The sequence below is a fragment of the Pan troglodytes genome, chromosome 5 (assembly GCF_028858775.2).
Source record: "Pan troglodytes isolate AG18354 chromosome 5, NHGRI_mPanTro3-v2.0_pri, whole genome shotgun sequence".
In the NCBI taxonomy this organism is placed as follows: domain Eukaryota; kingdom Metazoa; phylum Chordata; class Mammalia; order Primates; family Hominidae; genus Pan; species Pan troglodytes.
Window position 1 is genome coordinate 52796709 of NC_072403.2, and position 21829 is coordinate 52818537.

Below are 21829 nucleotides of genomic sequence, written 5' to 3' on the forward strand. Positions count from 1 at the left end.
AGTATTTCTTTTTTTCCCCTTTCTCTTGGGATTGGGACACAACATGGCAAAGTGACCTTGAATAAAAAGTATGATCTGATAGTCATCTGGCATTAGAAGAGCACATCCTGTTTATCTAGAACATTTAATCTGCCTTTGTAAAATCTGCAAGTCTCAGGGAGCCAACATATCTACAGTGAAGTCAGTGGGGTTGTTCCAATTAAAACTGGAAAGTCAATGCCATTGTTGGAGGTGTCGGAAATCTCCTCTTCATTCTGACGTGCAGATGTGTCTGTTCCTCCGAAAGACAGCAGCAGCCAGAATTCTAATGATCTGCACTGCTGCTCACACTTTTGGTCCTAATTTCTTGGCTTCATAAACAGCCATTGCTTCTGCTTCTCAGTTTAGCCACTGTATCTCACACAGCCAAGACTCAGTGAATCTCAACCCCAGCTGCATTATAGAATCACTTTGGAGATTAAAAACAACAAACAAACAAAAAATCTAACCATGACCTGGCCCCATCCTCAGAGATTGTGATTCAGTTTCTCTGGCAAAGTGTCTAGACATTGTTTTCTCTTTGTTAAGTTCCTAGGGTGACGCCGATGGACAGCAGGTGATAGAACTTGCTAATATCTGGACAAAGCAATAGTTTAGTCCAACTTTAGATTCCCAGCAAAACATCTACCATGTGGCTACAAAGCTGACAGAATCCAGCCAATCACATCAATTCTCTATTCCACATGACTTTTATCCTCATAGTACTGACATAAAAAAAATGGGGCTGCAAAGACAGTAACCTGAGTTTCTTCTCATCTCAGTCCTCCAAAAAAATTCATTGTGCCATTGAGGCAAATAAATTAACCTCTGAATTTCTTGTTTTTGTATTCCATTAGATGAGAATAAGTTACCCGCTTTACCTGTGACATGGTGAAAGAAGAGGCATAAAAGTCTTTTGATAACTAAAAAGTTGCATATAAATACAAGAGATTGAATGCATAATATTTAGGAGGAGACAGATTAGCCTCATTAACGTGAGGAGGTGGGACCCCATGGGATATTTTTAACTGCTCCAAAATGCCCCCAAGTACCCCATAGCGCAGTAAGTGAGGTTACTATATCATAGTAAATAAACCCACGCTCAGTAAGTGAGGCAGTGTTAGTCTACAGGGCCTCAGTGGAGGTCTTTCATGTGGCTAACACTGTGCACTTGGAAGAAATGATTCATCGGAGTAGCGAGAGATCTGGAGAAGGGACAAAGGCAGGCAAATTTTACAGAATGTCCAAAATCAGCAAGGCCTAGTGGCTCTATAGTTTGGGGTGGAGAAACCCTGTAAAGAACAAGAAAATATGAAATAGCTATTGAAAGTGTTCGTATTATTCTTGGGTTTGATACTGCTTATTTATACCTTTTTCCCAAAGGCTCTCTCCATAAGCTGTATCAACTTGTTCATAGTGATGTTTTCCTTATTTGCTTGTCTCTTAACATTGTTGGTGGGGAGGGGAAGGCCACCTTTTTACAGAAGACTAAAAGAGATGGAAAATGAACCGAACTGTTAAATGCATTTATTATCCACTGAATAAAAGGGCAATCTCTCCTGTCTTCACTCTACGTTCTCTGGGCTACTTTATCTATCAATCTAGCTATTATCTATCTAGTTAATTTCCTGTTATTTTATCTTCTCCCCTTTCATTTCTAGAATAAGAAACCTCTGATGCCCTTCAAGGGAAAAGCCCAAACCACTAATTGGCAAATCTAGAATTTAATCCTTAGGAGGTTGTTACTAATATTATTAATTGTCAAAGCCAAAACCAACACAAAATAGTAATGGTAAAAATGAGTAAAACTCTTTATACTTTTCTAAGAGTTAAAAGAGCTATTCATGTTTCCCATGTAGCATTTTATCTTTCACTGAGAGGAAGGAGTTTAGGATAAATCACATGAACTTGACAATGAGAATTTATTGTACTCCTGTGCCCCGGCTTGTCCTATAGAGCTCAGAACAGAAAATAAAGCCTTTAACTGGTAACACAGAAAACAAGCGATAGAATAATATTTGGGGCGGGGGGAAGAGAGTGTATATTGGGGGTGCAATTGAAAACTGTTAACAGAAAGCTGACTGCGGTGGCTGACACCTGTAATTCCAGCATTTTGGGAGGCCGAGGCAGGTGGATCACCTGAGGTCAGGAGTTGGAGACCAACCTGGCTAACATGGTGAAACCCCATCTCTACTAAAAATACAAAAATTAGCAGGGTGTGGTGGCGGGTGCCTGTAATCCCAGCTGCTTGGGCGGTTGAGGCAGGAGGATCGTTTGAACCCGGGAGGCAGAGGTTGTAGTGAACCAAGATCGTGCCACTGCACTCCAACCTGGGCGACAGAGCAAGACTCCATCTCAAAAAAAATAAAAATAAAAATAAAATCTATTTAGAGATATTCTTTTATGATAAGAATATAGTCGAGTATTATCTGTGTAATTCAAAAATAACCTACATTGAAAAACCAACTACATTAGCCCTTTATGAAAGAAAAAATGCTGTAGTGAAGTGGCATGACCTGGCTTTCTGAAATATGAGAAAACATGGTTTAAGCAAACCGCACATCATAGAATTGCTCCTTTCAAAACAAGTCGGCCTGGCCCTGAAGCCCCAGCACTTTTACTGACCTCCTTCCTAACGCTGACTACAAACTCCTTTCCCCTCAGTCCTGGGTGGGAGGCTGCAGCCTACATTTTACATTTCTAAGGTCATCCCTTGTCCTTTGGAAGGACTCTCCCGGAGCTGAGCGAATAGCCAGGGCTCCTCCTGCTACTGGGATGCAGCCTCTTCCTTCCTCAGCCTGACCACAGCAATGGCCGACTGGCCCTGAAATGCTCTTGGCAAGAGCAGCAGCTCAGTAGCTCATGAATGCACTGGTTTTTATAGTATTTTCTGGTTTAAGGACGAGAGAACTTGTTTGAAAAAAAAAAAAAAGTCTGTTATTAAGAAAATCCTAAAGGATCCCAGCTAGTTGCTTGATACGCCATCTCCTTTAATATAGTCTCATTAACTGGACCAACAGTATGCACAGTGCTCTTGACTGGACATACTTAACTTTCCCAACATACATATCACACCTACGCAAAAGAAAAGCAGGCAAAGAGGATCGTAAGTGGAAGATGTCTTAAGAAAAGTGACTTAGGAGCCCCTGAGGTCTTGCTACAAAGGGAGACAGACTGACAGACCGTAGTAGGAGAAATGTCTGTTACCTGTCCAGCACTGTGGTCCCCCGGCTGGCTCCCGCTCTGATCAGATGCCTAAAAGCTTCCCAGTTTCCACTATGGAGCCATTTGTCCTGGGCCTCCTGGGCAGGGGCTCTCACGCCCAGTGGAGGGAGAACCAAGCAAGACTCATTTCGCGTTTTCAGGCAGGACTGGCAGCACCGCTCCCACGCTCAGCCTCCCCCAGCTATGATCCTCCCAGTCTCACAGAGTCATCCCTGAGAGCCGCGCTGCTGTTTTAAAAACAAAAAGTGATTTCCTGGTCCTCTTCCCCGGATGGCGTGTGCGATTTCCCTCACGCCCATGGGAAGTCCTTCAGATCCTTCTTATCTGGAAACCTCTCCACCAAGTGGACAGACTTGTTTGGCCAATGCCCCTAGTTCTCACTTTCCTTTCTCCAAAGAAAAAAATCAGAAAAGCAAAACCAGAGCAAACCAAACATAGGTTAGAGCTAATGAGAAGTACAGGATGCCTGGTTTCAACTTTTAAAAGATGACCACTAAATTAGATTGTAATTTCAGAGAGGAAGGAAAATTAAGACTATCGATGAATTCTTTGTCTTTAGCAGTGCCAAGAAAGCAGAGAAAAAAAGAATCCGCAGAAGAGAAGAGACCTAGAGAAGTTGCTTAGTCCTCCCCCGCGGGAGGGCTGTACCTCAAAAATGCCATATTGGAGGGATGTCCAGTTCTCCTAGGTTTCCAGGGAAACTCTGTGAGTATTTGTGTATCAAACTATAAATTTAGTGGTACTTAAAATACCGCTCGATAGCATGGATATTTAAAGATAAGGAGATATATGGTAAAGGCCTGGTTGGCAGGCTGCATCCAGGTTGCTGGGTTTATAGATGAATTATAGTCAGCTCATTTTTGAACTGGAAGTGACCTCACTGATCCTCATTTTACAAAAGAGGAAACTGAGGCCCAAGGAGAACGCTTCCCAAGGTCAGAACACGGATGGGGAATGCTGTTTGACTCTCTACTCTGGAGCTCTGCCCACAGAAAGTTTGATGAATGAGGCCTGGCTTGGAATCGGCATTGGAAATAAGTGCTTCGGGTGAGTCCCATGCAGGTAGTCCCAAGAGTATCTTCAGGGAATTCCTCATAGTGTCAAATAAAGGACTCTGGAGTCAGACTGTAGGAACTGATGCTTTAGTCCCACCAATTATATGTGGCCGGGTACACATTACTTGACCCTATTGAGATTCAGTGTTGTTTTGTTTTTAGACTGAGTCTCGCTCTGTCTCCCAGGCTAGAGTCCAGTGGCGCGATCTTGGCTCACTGCAACCTCTGCCTCCTGGGTTCAAGCGATTCTCCTGCCTCAGCTTTCCCAGTAGCTGGGACTGTAGGTGTCTACCAGCACATCTGGCTAATTTTTGTATTTTTAATAGAGACAGGGTCTCTCCATGTTGGCCAGGCTGGTCTCAAACTCCTGACCTCAGGTAATCCCCAGCCTCGGCCTCCCAAAGTGCTGGGATTACAGGCGTGAGCAACTGCTCCTGGCCCTGAGATTCAGTTTTATTGTGTGTGAAAGTGGGATAATAATAGTACTGAGTTTATAGACTCTGCTGAAACTGAAGAGGAAGAGTTTAGTAACTGTTTGTTGTTCTCTGGAACCCTGGGCTCCAATGCCTCCAAGTTCATCCTCTCTCCCCTCCAGCTGCCTTCCCTTCTTGTCATGCTATCAGCCTGTAGCAAGTCAGCAACCACCAGCAGGACTTAGGCTTGAGACCAGAGTATTTGGGCAAGAAGAGGATGAACTCCAAAATGTTATTATTCCACTTCTAGATACTGATTCTCAACTGTAGTCTACACGTTAGATTGGATACACCCTAACTTAAAAAGAGCCTGCTGAGGGATGCAGTTCCTGGGCAAATGCTGCCTTTTTTCCTGCTCGTATTTTGGTTGTTGGGTGCAGCAGGCTGTCTAACATGGAATGGGTGTTGTCAAAGTGGCTGTCCCTTTCCTTCCCTGAGGAGCAATTCTTCTCGCCCACAGTTCCCTGCTTGTTGTTAGGAACACTATGTGCTTGCTGCACACACATTACAATGAAAACAAAAGCAAATAAAAAATGCAACCACCATATGGCCTCAGCGGCAACCCAGAATGAACTGTGGATGGAGCGACCCTGCCCTGTCGTAGCTACGGCTGGAATTGACTGTCACAGCAGCCGTTTTCTTGAATTCTAAAACGTTGGTGTTGGTGGCTGAACCCAAATTTCTTGAACCCAACTGCAAACGTAGAGAGAATAATTTACCAGTCATGTTATCACTTTGTTAATATGAAGTGTCTCTCATGGCTATAAGGTACAGTCTCATTAGAGACAAAGCTCCTACTTTCTCAGGAAGAAATTTCAGCACCAAATAAATACATATTTTCCAGCATGTTCCCAGCTGTTTCACTTCTGCCCTTCTTTCACTCTGCCCTTCTCCTTTCTTCACACAGGTAACGTTTAGTCTCTTTTTAAGTTCCAGGTGTTATTTCTTCCAAGGACCCTCCTATTTCTCCCAGCCTGAGCCAAGTATTTCTTCTCCCTGATCCCACACTGCCAGATGCATGTCTTTTTGAAGTTACCACACTGCATTCAAACAATCCATCTAATGCATTGACTGTAAGCACCTTGAAGGCAAGCACTAGTCTCATTTATGTTATGCCCAGCTCATATTACAGTGCTGGTATATAATGGGTTATCAATAAAAGCAAGCAAAATTAAACTCTGCATTTCATTTTCCATTGCTGGTTCTTCCTCTTAACATAAGAGTGTCTCATAGCTCAGTCTTTGAAACCCTTCTCTGTTGACAATCATTTCCCAGGTGATTCTACTAGTTTTGGCTTAAATCTTTGTGCTGATGACTTCCAAATGTCTATCTCTATCATAGACCTCTCACCTGAATTCCTGACCCACATATTCAACTGCCTACTTGATATCTCCTTTCAGTTGTTCAATAGGCCCTCAAACAGAACATGTCCCAAACTAAACTCCTGATCATCCCTCCCAAACTAGCTATACCATCAGTCTCTCCCATATTAGCAAAGGGCATCTCCATCCTTCCAGTTACCCAGATCAAAACCCTAAGAGTCATCCTTGAGTCCTACCTTGCACACTTTACATTTAATTTGTCATCAAATCTTGTTAGCTCTATTTTCAAAATATATGCATAGTCTGGCACTTCTTCCCCTTCTGCTGCTATCATTCTCATCCAAGCCATCACTATCTCTTGACTGGATAATCACCAGTGTCTTATCTGTCTCTGTGCATCTCCTCTTGCCACTTATAGTCTGTTCTGAAGACTGCAGTTAAAATGGTCCTTATAAAATACAAGTTATATAAAGTCCACATGTGCTCAACTCATCTCCCGTAGTCAGAGCACAAGTCTTTTCAACAGCCAGTGAGACCTTCATGATCTGCACCACCTTCTCTCCCCATCATTCATGTTGCTCCAGGCACACTGGCCTCCTTGCAAACCAGGCAGTCTTGCATTTCAGGGTCTTCATACTTGCTGTTCTCTCTGCCTGCCAGGGATGCTCTTTGCACAGATTTCCTCAAGACTCACTCCATCACCTCATTCTCACTATTGCCCTAACATTGCTTTCTTAGTGAGGCCTTCATTGACAGCCATATCTTACATTTCATCACTCCACATCCCCCCTACTTGCTTTAGTTTTCCATATCATCTCTGGTACACTATAATACACTTTTAAATTTTGCTGGAGTCTCCACCTTGCATCCCTGGACTAGAAGGTAAGCTCCCAAGTCGAGTGCAGTGGCTCATGCCTGTAATCCCAGCACTTTGGGAGGCCAAGACAGGTGGATTACTTGAGGTCAGGAGTTCGAAACCAGCCTGGCCAACATGGCGAAACCCTGTTTCTACTAAAAAATACAAAAATTAGCAGGGCGTGTTGGCAGGTGCCTGTAATCCCAGCTACTCAGGAGGCTGAGGAAGGAGAATTGCTTGAACCCGAGAGGCAGAGGTTGCAGTGAGCCAAGATTGCGCCATTGCATTCCAGCCTGAGTGACAACAGCAAAACTCTGTTGCCTGCTTAACTGACTCATTGCAGAGGAATATTTGAAAGTGTAACACACAAGCAAAATTATTAACGCCACAGCCCTGGCCAGCATAGCTAAAGTACATAATAGTTCAACTTGTGAAATTCTCCTACCTTCATATCTTGGCAGGGTAAGCCCTGCCTTTTTTTATTTTCTTTTATTTTTTAAGCCATAACCAGATGTTGGTAACCCTTTTGACCCAAGGTCAGCTCTCTTTTGGTATTTCTATATTGAAGCCAAGAAAATTCTCCTTTGGCACTGATCTGTCCTTATACAAGGAAGGAACTGGCAAATAATCGGGCAGTTTCATAGTATACAAATGGTCTTATTCTTATCTTGGGTGTGTATATTTTGGCAGAGCCTCCACTAATGGAATTGGTCATATCTGTGCTTAGCTGCAGCCACTCAGATTTTGTTTGCACTTACTGCTACTGCACCCATTCCACCAATAGACAGTGTTATTACACCTTCTTTGTGTATGCTTCTCTCAGACATTGATGTTGTTTTGCCCTGGAAGATTGCAAAGCTTCCATTTTTTGAGCCAACTGGACACAGTTGACAGCTCCCTTCCAGCACTTGTTATGACTCCAGTGATGCCCCAGCTTCTGCCAGAAATCCAAGTCACCCTCCAAGTAGGACCCTTTTCTGGATTCTACTCTTAGCACTACCCCCTCTGCCATCTCCTAGAAGAGGGAGAGACAGCATCTCGGGTGAGGGGGGGCAGTGCAGATTTGAGCTATGGTTCGTTGAGCTGTCATCCACACTTCTTTCTTGACCCTTATTGATCTATTCTCGGGGAGCGCTGACCACCAATGGCCTGTGAGCCATCCACAGCCTTCACATTCCACTTTCAGTTCTTAGAGATGACATGCTGTCTATGTAGCAGGAAGTCATTTCTGATGCCCATGGTATGAAATACGTCACCCACATGCCTCAGCTGTGATGCACATAATTTCAGAATCATCGACTTGTCATTGACTCTTCCTCCCTCAGTCCCCTCCAACCCAGTCCCATGGAGAAGAGCAGGTATTTGAGGACATGGCATTCCTTCTTGTCTTGGCCTAGGAGGGAATCTATTTAGAAGGATGCTACACTTTTCCTCTCAATGTACACTGTCATTTTGTCCATGAACACTGGGCAGTCACTCCTATTTTAACCTCTACTTCTTTACGTACATCCTGGGTGCGGGCACTCTCCACTGGCGGATACCATATACTGCAGTAACAGCGAGGCTGATCTGCAAACATCAGGCAGAATCCTGGTTTGGGACTGCAAAGCCCTGTCCTCACAATACCATCTCCCATCCGAATTCCATCATTCTATGCTATTTTCAGTGCTTCAACATTTCCTTTGGCTCCCAAAAAAGTTTCCCTCATTTTTACCTCTGATTGTAGAGATAATTTCCTCAGAATTTATCAAGGCGATTAGTGAACAGTCATAATGCCAAAACCACTAGACAAATATGTACTGAAGAGTCATCCGTGCCAGGAGAAAATCAGAATCAAAAAATATTAGAGCAAAGGGCGGCGGAGGTGGGTGGAGGGGGGTTGGCAGAGCTAGTGATCATTTGTTCCAACTATCTAGTATTAAAGTTGAAAGGCTTAACCAAGGTCACAAGCAGCATTAGTGTCAGAGCCAGACTTAGAATTTAGATCTTGTGTCTCTGCATCCCGTGCTGTTACCTTATGCTCTGGTGATCCCCCCGCCCCCACCAACACATGCATTCCCATCCCCAATTTTCTGGTAGGAGAAATAATGGTAGAATAAGGACACATAGAGGTAAACTCCTGTTACACCTCTGTACTGACGAGAACAATAAAAACTCTGTCAACATTTATCCTCTCTATTTATTAAATCCAGATAACACATCTGACGCAAGCCAGCAACAGAATTTCCTTGTTAACATCATTATCACAGAAGTAGACCAGCACCAGTTAGGCAGTCTCTTTTCCATCCACAACCCCCAAGTCCCACCCACTTACCTAGGTACCAGCTTTCATAGAGTACTCAGAACAGCATCATAATAGGTGATAAAGGCCTGAAACCTCCTTCTCAGACAACACCCATAAACAAAGCTTTGCCATCAACAAGTCAACAAGCAAGCTTTATTGCAGAAGTTTCTGCACGTTGTACTTCCCCAGGCTAGAATTAAGCTCACATCATGCCAAATAGCTGTATTGCCCTCTTGAGACAGAAGCATAGGCTATGCTCTGGCTAAAATGCTTCAATTTGATTCTTACCTGACTCTAACCATGGAAATACTGAAAAGTGGGGTGACAACCACAGGAACATTTGAGGGGACAGAATAACTGACCCAAGTCAGATTGGGTTCCAGACGAAGCATAACCCAAATGCCTGCTGTGAATCCTGGTCTATCAAAATTCTAGATAAAATTGCTTTTCTCCAGCTTGTGGAAGTTCAGAGCCCACCTCAGGGTGCCTGGGAATTCCTAAGGATGTTTATATTCTCCTGGCCTGGTCAACCCATAGAACTGCCACATTCCTAGTATGTTGTGTCTGTGTGGCTCTAGGTTGGTACAAAAGAAAAACAGCCCCTTTTTTGAATTTCACCACACACCCAGTAAATGTGAACCTAAAGTTTGGGAGTAAAGGAGTGACTAAAGTCATATTTACAACCAGAAAAATAACCAAGTTGTGACTGGAAGGGTGGATGTTACTATTTTATTGGGATATTCTGACCACATCTTCACTGAGTGCTCCATAGACTCCCACCTTCTCTAGTGCCAGCTTCCCACCATCTTGCTGACCTCTCTTCCCTTCTTCCCTGTAATCTCCACTCTTCTCTCATTGGCTCCTCTATCTATGGGGATAACAAATATATTCCACCCCTCACTTTATGCATGAGGCCCTCTACTCTCTTAGAGGTCTGAGTCTCAATTGCTTTCTAGATGCCTATCACACTATTTTTCTAAAGACGGTTTCTTCCCAAGGAGGACTAAAATGCTCACCATCACTGGCCATCAGAGAAATGCAAATCAAAACCACAATGAGATACCATCTCACACCAGTTAGAATGGCAATCATTAAAAAGTCAGGAAACAACAGGTGCTGGAGAGCATGTGGAGAAATAGGAACACTTTTACACTGTTGCTGGGACTGTAAACTAGTTCAACCATTGTGGAAGTCAGTGTGGCGATTCCTCAGGGATCTAGAACTAGAAATACCATTTGACCCAGCCATCCCATTACTGGGTATATACCCAAAGGACTATAAATCTTGCTGCTATAAAGACACATGCACACGTATGTTTATTGCGGCACTATTCACAATAGCAGACTTGGAACCAACCCAAATGTCCAATGATAGACTGGATTAAGAAAATGTGGCACATATACACCATGGAATACTATGCAGCCATAAAAAAGGATGAGTTCATGTCCTTTGTAGGGACATGGATGAACCTGGAAACCATCATTCTCAGCAAACTATCACAAGGACAAAAAACCAAACACCGCATGTTCTCACTCATAGGTGGGAATTGAACAATGAGAACACATGGACACAGGAAGGGGAACATCACACACCGGGGACTGTTGTGGGGTCGGGGGAGAGTGGAGGGATAGCATCAGGAGATATACCTAATGCTAAATTACGAGTTAATGGGTGTAGCACACCAACATGGCACATGTATACATACATAACAAACCTGCACGTTGTGCACATGTACCCTAAAACTTAAAGTATAATAATAATAAAATAAAAATAAAAATAAAAAAAAGAAAGTAAAAAGATGAAAAAAAAAAGATACCCCTTTCTCTTACCCCTATATTGGGACAATTTCACAGGTACAGGTGGGGTAGTTATCCATATACCTAATGTCTAAGATGAAGTAGTGATTTCTGAGCAGAGAAAGTGGCAATATGAAACTTGTGTTAAACTTGTTTAACGATGTTTGGCTTTTCCTTATGATGTCTGGCTCATGACTTAGAGCAAGAAATGGCATTCTAAATAAATTAGCTCAATGTTTCCAGGGCCTATATTCTTATTATTATTTTTATTTTTTTATTATTATTTATTATTGTTATTTTTTGAGATAGTGTTTCACTCTTGTTGCCCAGGCTGGACGCAGCAGCACGATCTTGGGTCAGTGCAACCTCCACTTCCCGGGATCAAGCAATTCTCCTGTCTCAGCCTACCGAGTAGCTGGGATTACAGGCACTCACCACCATGCCCAGCTAATTTTTGTATTTTTAGTGGAGATGGGGTTTCACTATGTTGACCAGGCTGGTCTCGAACTCCTGACCTCAGGTGATCCACCTGCCTCGGCCTCCCAAAGTGCTAGGATTACAGGCGTGAGCCACTGCGCCCGGCCTCCAGGGCCTATATTCTTTCATGGAAGAATGTTAAGTGGTTCTTTTTAACATATTAGAATACAGTTTTTAATTAAAAGTGTAGCGAATGGCACCACAGTATGAAAAATAAGATGCCAGGTGACATCAGAAGTATAAACTGTCACTTCTGTAGCAGGATTTGGGAAGCAATGGGAAAACCTGTTTATCTGTACCTCATTCCTAAAATTACACTTTTGGAGACAAATTGCTTTAAGTGAAGAAACTGCCCCTACTCTGACTCAGGTATCTTTGAAATGTTTACATATTGTTCATTTCCATTTCCAGTGAGTTCCATATTAGTGTGAATTAATTTAAACCAGCAGTTAAAGATTTAACACGGATGACAGTAGAGATAACAGGAGGACAATGAGGGTAGAAAGAAGTGGGAAATGGTGTGGGGATGGTATTTCCGAGAGCAGTTATTTATGGGCTGGCATGCAGCTTGCATGTAAAAATCATTCTGCCAATTATCAGTGGAATTGCTGTAGCCACATAAACTGGCAATCCTATTATTTATGTTAGTTTTCTCACTCCTTGAAATGGCCATTTCACACCTTCTCTTCTCTCCTCAGTCTTAGCAGTATCCTTGCCTCATATTTCACTGGAAAACAGTCAATTAAATGAAACATTTGGCTGGGTGCGGCAGCTCACGCCTGTAATCCCAACAGTTTGGGAGGCTGAGGCAGGGGGATCCCTTGAGCCCAGGAGTTTGAAACCAGCCTGGGCAACATGGGAGGACCCCATCTCTACAAAACAATACAAAAATTAGCCAGACATGGTGGCGCACACCTGTAGTCCCAGCTACCAGGGAGGCTGAGGTGGGAGGATCACTTAAGCCTGGGAAGTCAAGGCTGCAGTGAGCTGTGATCACACCACTGCACCCCAGGCTGGGCAACAGAGGGAGACGCTGTTTGAAAAAAATAATAAACATTCATCTTCCTACATAAAAACTTTTAATCTTCTTGCACCGCACTACCCATTGTGGTCTTCTTTCCAGTTCAAGAGGATGATAGGCCTGCCCCTTCTTCCACTGGGCTCTGGGTGCTGTCCCCTCTTACTTCCTCAGCAACATCAGCACACAAACATAGAGTATCTCTTTGACATTATGTCTTTCTCTTTCCCCTCATTTACTGAAATATTTTTCTGTTGCCCTTCACAGCTCTTCACTAAAAAGCCAAATACCTAGATCTCATCTCCACCTCTTTAACCTTCTTCTCCAGCCTCAAAGTCAGTCAAATCAATCTTCCCTCCCTACTTCTGCATCACAGCAGCTCTCAGGGAGCTCCCTCAGTCTCCAGGTTGCCATAACCAATGGTCAATTAGCTGCTCTCATCTCCCTTGACCCTGCAGCACCATTTGACATAGTTGGCCACTTCTTCCTTCTTATAAACCACAAGACATATTCTTGTGTCTTCTATGACACTCTCCTCCTGCCCTGGCAGTCCCTCCTCTCGGTCTCCTTAAGTTGGTGTGCCTAAGGCTTGGCCCAAGGGCCCACTGTCCTTGTTCACCTGTGCTTTCTCCCAGGGTGACCTCATCTGGTGTCACACTTGAAAGAACCTTCATGAATGAAGGCAAAATAAAAATATTTTTGGGCATATGAAGACTGAGGGTTTGCATCTCACTGACTGTCACTAAAAGAATGACTAACATCTGTAATCCCAGCTACTCGGGAGGCTGAGGCAGGAGAATCGCTTGAACCTGGGAGGCAGAGATTGCAGTGAGCCGAGATCTTGCCATTGCGCTCCAGCCTGGGTGACAAAGTAAGACTCCATCTCAAAAAATAAAAATAAAACAAAAAGACTAAAACAGAATCAATTTAATTTTTGCCATAAACCTCTTTGTACATTTGGTGAAGGCTATGCAACCCTTCTTAGAATAATGTTTGTAAATGCACAAAACAGAATATATAAGATAACAAATGAAAATAATTATATTGAAATACAGTTAAAACATAATGTGATTTAGTAGGTATATTTTTTACCATGCAAGTTTCTGGATCCCTCTGAATTTTATTCATGTGCAGTACATGAACCTATTTAAGAAAGAACAAATTGAACACTCAAGAATTGATCATTTAAAAAATATTTTTTGACCATTAGTTTTAAAAATTATTAGTTAGCAGTGACTAATGTGGAGGTGAGGTTATAAAAGAAAAGACAAACTAAAGCGCTAGGTAACTGTTAAAAGGAACATAGTAGGTGTTCAATTAGTACTTTAAAAATAAGTAATTAAATCAAGGACAGATTTTACCTCTTATCTCTTTTTCAGTTGGTAGGATATATACTGTTAGTGGAATCCAGTATACCCCAAAGAAAAGTCACAGCATGGTTGTGGTTGCTAGTATATCCACACAAGGGTTTTCTGTGCACATTAATGCCCCCTGAAGCCCTTTGTTTGTTAATAGGGGTACAGAGCTCCCCCATGCCACAACCTTAACCATAGTGAAAGTAATTTCTGAGGAAGAGCTAGAAATTCCCAGTACAAAACAGATGCTCAATAATTTATAAGACCTACAATAGAAGGGTGACATCGCTAGATCAGTATCACCTTCTGGTCAACCAGATGAATCATCTGTGTGGTGAAAATTACCACCCTCAAGTATGCATCCCACCTCCCTACAGAGTCACTGCTCCTGGGCTCCTGCTTAATGCCTAATAATCGTGTCCCTATACTAAGACTCCTCTCAATTCCTTTGAGGGATGACGTATTCTTTTTAAAATGCCCTTTCAAGAATACATAATATGTCATGCACAATGACAATGTTTGCTCGAGAAAGAAATCTGAAAAAAGACTGGCCGACGCCAGTGTCTATGAAAAACAACAATGGCTCTGAAACTCAGAGCCAAGAAAGGGGCCAAAAATAAGATCACTGAGGAGAAGCACAAAGTTGGAGGCAGCAGTGATGGGAATGGAAAACGAAGCATATATGAAAATTAATCAAACTTTCTGAAGTTCAACTCCTTGGGGAGAAGGAAGAATGTGCCTCTTTAAAGCGTAGAGACGTGGAATGCTGCAAAACCACAGAGCTCGTGAGTGAGCTTAGGGGAACTAAATATTAACTTGATAGTTAGCAAGGTCTTGGTACCCAAAAGCACCACTTTTATGTTACCTGTAGTGAATCGTTTTTAAAGAAAATACAAGGATAAATAATTTCCATGTCCTACACATATCGCTCAGTAAAGTAACTCCTGTTCAAAACAACTTGCTTGTTTTAATACTGGAGAAAAGCACTAGCTGTTCACTTCAAGTGGCTTGCCCCTAAATCCGCTGAATTCTCTGTCTCCCCAGGTCCAAGTCGTGGATATGTCATTGGTTTGTTACCCTCTTTATTCACTGGTCTGCTCTGTCTCATACCACAATGGCAAACCCGGAGAGATGGATGGACCTAGTTGGCCTGGTGATCAGGTTGCTACTACTGAAGGTGAGTTGCTCTGCTTTCTAGCCTGAGCTTTCTATTTTAGGAATTTAAAGGGTAAGAGATTGAAGACAAAGGTGTTCACAGTGGCTGCTACTGCAATTCAAAATGGTCTAGCATTGTACAGATTGTCATCGGGCCTCGGGGAAATTGCTCAGCCCTCCACAGCTCCCATGGCCTATCTCAGCACAATGAGGGGGTCCACATTTCCAAGTTCAAGACCTTTCATAACTACGTCACCTTCTATTTATCAGAGTCTGCCTCTCAGGACCACTAAACTATTTTTGGATCTGAAGCACAGTATACAAAACATAGCTACATATCAACAATTACACGATTATTCCAGACCCATCGCCCTTGGTTTTGCCTCATCTGACCTGGAATATTAAGGGAGGGAAAACCACATCTATTTTTAGTTTCTTCCGGAATTCCTCAAATTGTTCACTTTTCCATTTTGTTGAAAGCCATTAAGATCTAGACTTTGTGTTTTACCCAGCAGTGTGTGCACATACTTATGGCACATCTTTGTCTGGGACTCTTCATTTGAACCTTCTGGGCTCTCACTAAATATGGGCAATCTTATGAGTGACCTCTTGCCCCTGAGTCACCCAAATCCACTAATGTCTCTCTCTCTCGCTCTCAAAAACAAACATACACACACATGCATGCACACTCCTATGCCACATACACACTCACACTTCTATACATAAAATTAGAGAGCAGCCAGCACACATAATTCTGGACCATGGAGATATCTAGCAGAGTTGACACTTGGACCAGATCTTTTATTAACTTTCCCCTCCATTATTTTCAGCAATAATCCTTATTTGCTTGACTAATTCTTTTGATTTAAAGCAATTGACTGAAAAAAAAAACATTTTACTTTATGCTACTACTAAAATTCAGTGAAATGGTTAAGTGTGAACTAAAATTTGTATGTGCCAAATAATAATAGTATGCCTTGAAGTTTGCACTCTTCACTGTTTTAAATTTTAAACAAAAATAAAAACTCTATAAGGTCCCATATAATGACAGAATTGAAGCTACTTATGTTCAGTTTCTTTACAAACACCATGCTAACATTGTGTGTTTTTAATCTACTGTTCAAATGCAGGGATGTGTCATTCTGCAGAGGCTGGAGAGACTTCAGGCAAACTCAACAGTCCCAAACCCTTAGAAACTTACTCTTGGAACAAACATATGTAGCTGAGTTCCTCTGTGTCAGGAGCTGCTATATAAATGAGAGTTTTCTGAATTACCTTCTCTGTAGAACACTATTTATTAAAAGGTAATAAATAAAAGTACATTAATTAGCAGCTTATATTACTGAAACTCACCAGTAATAGTAGCACTTGTTTAGAACTTAGACCTTCAATAGATTTTTTAGGAAAAATACTTAATCACTGATGTTGTTTGGGATCACCACCATATGGTTATAGTTCTTTTTTTTTTTTTTTTTTTTTGAGACGGAGTCTTGCTCTGTTGCCCAGGCTGGAATGCAGTAGTGTGATCTTGGCTCACTGCAACCTCCGCCTCCCGGGTTCAAGCCATTCTCCTGCCTCAGCCTCCTGAGTAGCTGGGACTACAGGCGCGTGCCACAAGGCCCGGCTAATTTTTTGTATCTTTAGTAGAGACAGGGTTTCACTGTGTTAGCCAGGATGGTCTTGATCTCCTGACCTCGTGATCCACCCGCCTCGGCCTCCCAAAGTGCTGAGATTACAGACGTGAGCCACTGAGCCCAGCCAATAATCCTTAAAAATGATTTAGTCAGTTTTATTGTTGATTTCAAATTCTCTACGAACAATGCACCACCTTATTGCCTGCACTTGAGGGAAACCCCCACCACTCCACCCTGGTGTCACGGATTCCAGAGTGTCTCTTGTGGGCTCTTCATGCAAGCACAGGAGACCTTCATTCAGAGGTTCCCCATTTTCTCTTCATTAGCCTAATTTATCTCAGAGCAGTACTTTTAGGGGTACAGACCCAAGGAGGGTAGAGGAAGAATTTGCCACTATCAAATAAAAGTGGAGAGAGAGCTCATATTAAAGGAAGGCCACGTGAATCCGATTCACTAAGGCATTTCCCAGCTTCTCAAGGGGAAGCTAATGTTGCCTTTCTCCTTTTCCCCAAGTCCCTCTCCTGCTCCTGAATTCAACTCCATCTGGAAACATCTCCCTGACCCAGAGGAAGGAAGGGCTGCACAGATGTCTGTCAGTGCAGTTCCAAGCCCCCAGGGCCACCTGAAAAAAACAAGTGTGTTGTGTAATGCTGACCTGGAGTGAGAAGGAAAACAAGCTTTGACTCCACTTGACCCTGAAGGAAGGAAGCAGGAAGCCTTGTAGGGGGACGGGGTGAAGGCGTCCTCCGGAATGAGGTGTCCTATTACCGCCTGACCCTCTCCCTAATCAGGAATGCGGAATGAATGGCTCCAGCCCAGAAAGCAGAGCAACTGCAGCAGTTTCCACACCTATCTCAAAATTAGAAAACTTGCCTTGCACAGGAAACAATCCTTATGGCTCCTACTGTTTACACCACCCTAGGCACAGTGTGTCGGGTCCTGCTCAATCTTCACAACACTGCATTCTCTCCTCACCCCCATTTTACAGATGAGGAAAATCAGTCTCAGAGAGGTTGAGTTGGTCAGGATGGAACCCAGAGCTGCCCCATGCCCAAGGCCTTCCTCCCTGGGATGGGGGCTGGCTGGGGCTTGAACACTCCCATGCCTCTATCACCGGTAGATTCTAGAGCATTAAACTTCAGACTTTGTGGTTTCGCTGTTGGTCATATGGTGCTGAGGTCCTTACTGTATCTTCTGTCTTTTCTTCCAGATCTGCCTGCCAAACCTGCCTTCCTCAAAATATCCCTTCATGTGAAAGCATTATGAGAAAGGGTAAATCTAATTGTATACTATAATAGTGGCAGTAGGTGAGTTTACATCACACACGCTAGGAAACTGCTTTAATCTTTCGACATCTCTCTCTTTCCAAATCATGCACGCATTCATTCCATCATCAAACATTTATTGAAAATCTACACACCAGACACTGTTCTAGGCCCTGGGGATAAGAAGTAATGAAAACAACTGTCCCCTAGGAGTCTGCACTCTAGTTGGGGGAGGTGCTGGCTAGCCTCTGTTTACCCTCCAGGTCCATCTTTGCCCTTTTCTGTGCTCCAGGAGGCTAGCCCCGCACTCTACTGTGCCTTGTCCTCTGGGAGGGTGATGGAAGGTAGGGAGAGTGGGAGATCCCAGCGGGAGGTTGTAGTATGGAAGCACTGGAGAGCTAGGCATTTTCTCCCCGCCAACTCCTTCCAGGCTGCAGTTTTGGCAGTGGTTGTGTTCCTCCCCTCTAGCCACAGATCCTGGGGGATCCCCCTCTCCCATAGCCGCAGATCTTGGCAGGTTCCTCTGACACCTCTCTTACCTCCCCACCCTTCTTGACCCTTTTTGCTTAATGAGAGGCAACCCATGGCTGCTCAATGCTGTCGGTTCTGTGTTGACTTAACTGTTCTTACCTCTTCTGTTACCCTTTGAGAATGTCACTTCTTTTCTGCCAGGACCTTGACTGATACAGAAATACAGAAAATAAACAAACAAATGAGTTATATGTCTGATGAGCAAAAATGCTATGAAGAACATGAAGCAAGGTACAGGAAATAAGGAGTGTGTGTGTGTGTGTGTGTGTGTGTGTGTGTGTGTGTGTTGATGGGGTGGCATCAAGCCCCTCTTTCTCCCATGTCACTGAAATTCCCCTTATGACGCTTACCTCATGTTTTCCCAGCCCCTCACTGCCTCAGATTTCATGCCATTGGGTTTTCTACTAAATCTTTTATTTTCTTATCTTAGTAAGCAGAGCAGTTCAGGTCAATTGTGGCTCCTACCTTAAAATGTGTACCTCAGTCCTCCCAACCATTCGTCACCATTCTAGTTGCAAGGCAACACAGTGGTCCCTGATTATCTGAGGGGGATACATTCCAAGACCCCCAGTGGATGCCTGAAATCATCAATAGTACTAAACCCCATATATACCATTTTTTATATGCATGCATACCTATGATAAAGTTTAATTTATAAATTAGGTACAGTTAAGAGATTAACAACAATAACTCACAATAAAATAGAGCAATTATATAATATACCAGCATCACTAATCTTGTGCTTTGGGGCGATTATTAAGTCAGATAAAAGTCACTTGAACACAGGTGCTGCAATACATATCTTGACAGTCGATTTGATAACTGAGAAAGCTACTAAGTGACTAATGGTCAGAAATAAACTGGACAAAGCGATGATTCACATTTCAGGTAAGGCAGCATGAACAGCATGAGATTTCATCATGCTGCTCAGAATAGCATGTAATTTAAAACTTATAAATTTTTTTCTGGAATTTTCCATTTAATATTTATCGACCCCACTTGACCATGAGTGGCTGAAACCACAGAAAGCAAGACTGCTAATAAGTTGGGGGGTAGGGTCTACTGATTAAGAGTTATCAATACCAGAAATGTTTCCTATTACATGTAACTTATGAATAAACATGACTTACAGTTTAATTTTAGTGTTTGGGAAAAATGTACATTCTTTAATTCTGGAAAGCCTGCAGAATGAATTCCAGTGTTCACTCTGAAAAGTCTTTGCTAGAAGAATAACATTCCGGATGCCTTCTACAGCAGTATCCTCCCTTTCCCTTCCTTTCTGCTGGCCTCAGACACCATCACCTGCTATCTCATAAGAAGCAAATCAGAGCTGAGTGTGGTGTCTTCCTCCCACACTCTTCTAACCCTTGATAAACACCTTTGACTGGCAAATAGCACTTGTCTATTTCTGTATTTTTTGGCTCTTTCAGTCATCTTGGAAGCCAATGAGAATGAGAAACTTGGGGGCTGCTGTGAAAAAGGCAACAGATTCTGATAGGTGAGGCCACTGGAAGTGACTGGTCCTCTGAGCCAGTGATAAAATCTTGGAGTTCACCCCCTAATCCCACCAGATGAAGGAGCATCTTGGTGGATGGGGTTCAGCACCTTAGTGATCACTGCACTAGGTTGCAGAGATTCACATGGGTAAGGTGCTTAATCAACCCTTTGGGTGTCCCCTGACCAAGACTTCTGGGTTCCCCCTGTGAGTTCCCCCGCCTAGAGTCTCAAGGTACAGGCCTAAGGTCTTCATCATTAACAAACTCTCCAGGTAACTCTTGTGCAAACCAAATTCTGAAAACCACAAATCTAAAGATGACCACACATGTTCTACCACAGAGTCCTTCACAAAGCCTCTCCCCAAAACTAGCCTTATTTTTCATTCTACTTTTCTGATTTTTTTTTTTTTTTGATGGAGTCTCACTCTGTCACCAGGCTGGAGTGCAGTGGGCCAATCTTGGCTCACTGCAACCTCTGCCTCCTGAGTTCAAGTGATTCTCCTGCCTCAGCCTCCCAAGTAGCTGGGACTACAGGTGAGTGCCACCACACTCAGCTAATTTTTGTATTTTTAGTAGAGATGTGGTTTCACCATGTTGGCCAGGATGGCCTCGATCTCTTGACCTCGTGATCCCCCCAGCCTGGGCCTCCCAAGTTGCTGGGATTACAGGCGTGAGCCACCACGCCCAGACTTTTCTGATTACATAAAATCAAAAATCCCAGGGATTCATTGCTTGCTCCTTTAACTAGTGGTTCTCTTCTACCTGTGGGGCAGGAATCTTGCTTTAACATGGTTCGTTGAGTGGCCAGTTTCAGGGTATCTGGATTGGGGGCAGGCAGGGCTGAAGCTTAAGGTGGGCTCAAGGTGGGCTCAAGGTGTGGAGGGGCACAGGAAACAGGAGGGCACTGGTTTGAGAAGAGTGTAGAGACTTGTGAAGACACACAGTAAATAAGTAGGTAAACAAATTAGTATATGTGACTTCAACTAAAATCTGTGTGTGAAAATTAAACAAATGAGGAGAAAGAGTAACTTAATTAAAATGTATTGTCTCTTGGGCCCAATAAAAGTAATTTTCTGTTTATTTCCCTTTTATACAATCACTGTTAATTTCAATTATTTTTAGTAACTTCCTTTTGAACTCATTGTTTCAAAATTCAAAAGTGACTTTCACTAAAGGTTGAATTTTGTTTGTGAGGACATGGAATGGGGAGCTTCAACTGATTAATTTTACTGGTATACTAAAGGTGAAAATTTACATAGTGCTGAAAAATCTTCAAACATGTATTTAGCCCATTTTTTCTGTATATAATAGAGATTGTAAATGGAATTGAATCCACTTTCGATGAATGAGGATTTCCAGCTACTTCCAGATATTCTCAATGGCATTTACATTTTAATACTATAGATAGAGGAGTTTAGACTACTAGAATGATTATAAAATGCTCACAGGAACTTATTTCCTTGTGATTTTCAATTACAGTTGACCCTTGAATAACAGGAGTTTGAATTTCAAGGGCCCAGTTTTATGTGGATTTTTTTTCAATACATACAGTTGGTATTTGTAGTTCTGTATCTGAAACCAAACACCGATTGAAAAATATGGTTTTCCTTGGATGCTAAACCAACGATACTATTGATTGACTTTTACTTTTCCTATATGTGAGATTCTGCAGGACTTACTTTGAGACTGAGTGTGCACGGATTTTGGTATAACCTGGGGTGAAGAGGTGCAACTCTTGATTCATCACTCATGTTAAAGATTAATTGAGCCACTTGCTATTATATTTTTCACATTGATCTTTTACTTCTAAATATTTGTTTTGAGAAATTTAGTTTGTGACCACGACATTAAAGAAGATAGTTGCTTTTT

General features: G+C 42.7%; 1 protein-coding gene across 6 annotated transcripts in view; it reads right to left on the minus strand.

Moving 5' to 3' along the window:
• The window catches only part of ADGRF5 (adhesion G protein-coupled receptor F5), a 102145-nt gene that overhangs the window by 65803 nt on the left and 14513 nt on the right, over positions 1-21829 (minus strand). For 3 of the 6 annotated variants that reach the window (XM_009451408.5, XM_009451412.5, XM_009451411.5), the window contains exon 1: positions 3226-3477. The exons of 2 other annotated variants lie outside the window; for them this stretch is intronic. The gene's annotated coding sequence lies outside the window, so the exon portion shown is untranslated. Of the gene's footprint in view, positions 1-3225; positions 3541-21829 lie in introns of those variants that run through there. One more of the 6 variants, XM_001140861.6, reaches the window with a different exon arrangement.